This window comes from Herpailurus yagouaroundi, unplaced genomic scaffold (genome assembly GCF_014898765.1).
Source record: "Herpailurus yagouaroundi ecotype Mexico unplaced genomic scaffold, PumYag 185, whole genome shotgun sequence".
In the NCBI taxonomy this organism is placed as follows: domain Eukaryota; kingdom Metazoa; phylum Chordata; class Mammalia; order Carnivora; family Felidae; genus Herpailurus; species Herpailurus yagouaroundi.
The window spans coordinates 11399326-11401911 of record NW_024412416.1 but is presented as its reverse complement, the minus strand read 5'-3'; positions in this window follow the sequence as shown (position 1 = coordinate 11401911).

The window sequence follows — 2586 nt, the reverse complement described above, 5'->3', positions numbered from 1 at the left end:
TCTAAGTCCACTTCAGCACTTTTCTTCCTCTTGTAGTGAGCAAAGGATTTTCATGCCATACATCATTGACAGTTGGCTGCAGTTACTTGATTCCACCAAAGCAATGCAAGCCATTAACAAGACAAAAGATTATTTTAAGATGCAGGGAGAAAATTATATCGTTATGAATTTTACATCTTTTGGTTTATGAACAAAAGTTAAATTCTGAAAAAGAAACAAACAAACAAACAAAAATAACAATGGGCATGTAATGGATTGAGTAGTATCCCCTAAAAAGACATGTAGAAGTCTTAATTCCTAGTAACTATGAATGTGATCTTACTTGGAAATATGATCCTTATGGATATAATTAAGTTAAAGATCTCAGGATGAGATCACCCTGAATTTAGGGTGTGTCCTAAATCCAATGACTAGTGTCCTTATAAGAGAAAAACAAGGTGATTTGAGACACAGAGAGACATAGGGGGGAAAGCCAGAGGCAGAGATTAGAATCAATGCTGCTACAGACTAAGTCACATCTGAAGCTACCAGAGCTGGAAGAGGCAATAAATGATCCTCTTTTAGAACCTTCAGAGTGCAGGGCCCTGCCAACATCTTGATTTCAGACTTCTGCTCTTCAGAACTATGAGATAATACATTTCTGTTGTTTTAAGCCACCAAGTTAGTGGTGATTCACTATGGAAGCTCTAGGAAACTAATCCAGATTTTTCTACCAGGAAATAGGGAATTGCTATAGCAGATATCTACCAATATGGAAGTGCTTTAAAAGTGGACAGTGGGGAGAGTCTGGTAGAATTTTGGGAAGCATGGTAGAAAAGACTCAGTTTGCATGTCCCTTTGGGTTTGAATCTGAGAGCTGATAAGCACCTTAAGAGTTCCCACCAGTGCTCTCACTGGGTGAAGATGTTTCCTACCCTGGTGAATCTGCCCTGCTCATGGAAGGCCAGCCTACAGCCCTGTGCCTTGTTTTCAGTTCCCTTCTCATCATGAGAACCCCTGTTGAGCCTGTTGAGCTCCCATTCTCCTCCCTGGTTCCTGCCAGGAAGCCAAATGCAGAGGTGCCCTGTTGTGGCGACACCTGCAGAAGTTGACACGTCAGGCCAGATGTAGAATGGAAATCAGGGTGACTGGGTGGGGGCTCTGCTCCTCAGGTGAAGAATGTCTGGAAAGACTTGGCTCACCCAGCATGTGCATGGGTATGTATCCCCTCTGAGTAGAAGGCAGCTAGAGAGGACCAGACTGCTGGCTTTGGATCCAGACACAAGAGTGAATCCTGACTATACTGCTTAGTGACTCCGTGACCATGGGAAAGTCATTGTATCTCCCTGACCGTCCTTGTCACCATCTGCAAATGAGGATGATCACACTCATCTTACACAGTATTGTGAGCATTAAATGAGACACCAAAGGTAATAACACGGTAATGAGCCTAACCCAGTGGCTGCCATCTAATGGGCTCTCAGTGAATGGTTAGCCCCCCTTCTTCTCTTTGAATGGTGACTTGAGCTTAGTTCCAGTTGACAGACATTAACTGAGTTCCTACTCTGTGTTGTGCACATGCCATTGTTGAGAACACAAAGATGAATCCAACGAAAAAGTCCTTGTTCTCAAGAAGGTCAAAATGTAGGAAAGGAAATAGACATGTAAATATAATTGGTCTAGCCAGAGAAAGGCAAGACTAGTTGTTTTATAGGACAAAGTTTACAGTACACGGCATTACAGTACACACAGTACATAACACAGAGTTGCCCAGGAAGGGATAGTTCTCTCCCTCTCTCTGGGGCTGAATAACCAGGAGTTGCCATTTAAGAAAGAAAAGTTTTCCAGGCTTTCTTAGTCTGCTCAGAGTGTTATAATGAAATATAGACTATATGGTGTAAGCAAAGAAAATATTTATTTCTCACAGTTCTGGAGTTAAAGATCAAGGTGCTGACAGATTCTGTTCCTGGTGAGAACCCTCTTCCTAGTTTGCGTAAGGCCACCTTCTTGCTGTGTCCTTACATGTGAGAGAGAGAGAGAGAAAGAGAAGAAGGAAGAGAGAAAAAAGTGGACACTTTGGTGCCTTTTCTTATAAGGGCAGTAATCCCATCGGGGGGTTCCATTCTCATGACCTCATCCAGCCATAGTTACCTCTGAAAGTTTGCACCTCAAAATACCATACATTGGGAAGTAGGGCTTCAACATAGAATTCTGGGGGGACACAAACAATGGACACAAGTCCATAACACAGATGGACAAAAAGAAGAGGACATTCAGGCACAGACCTGAAGTCCTGAGTTGGTGTATTGAGGGATCTGTAAATAGCCCTGGATGACTGAAGGGTACACTTTGGTAGAACATGGGAGATGGTGCTAAAAAGGTAACAGACCCAAAATAAAAAGACTCAACACATCATGCTGAGGTGTTCTAAAATTCCATAGGAAGGTCCTGGAGAGCCATTGAAGACTTATAAACAAACATGCTGCATTCAGATGTGCTTTTAAGACATCTGGAGCTGTGGAGAGGAGAATAAATTAGAGCAGAGTGGGGTGGAAGAAGGGAATGAATCCTCTGTGGCCATGGCTCAGGAAAGAGCTAGTAAAGGCC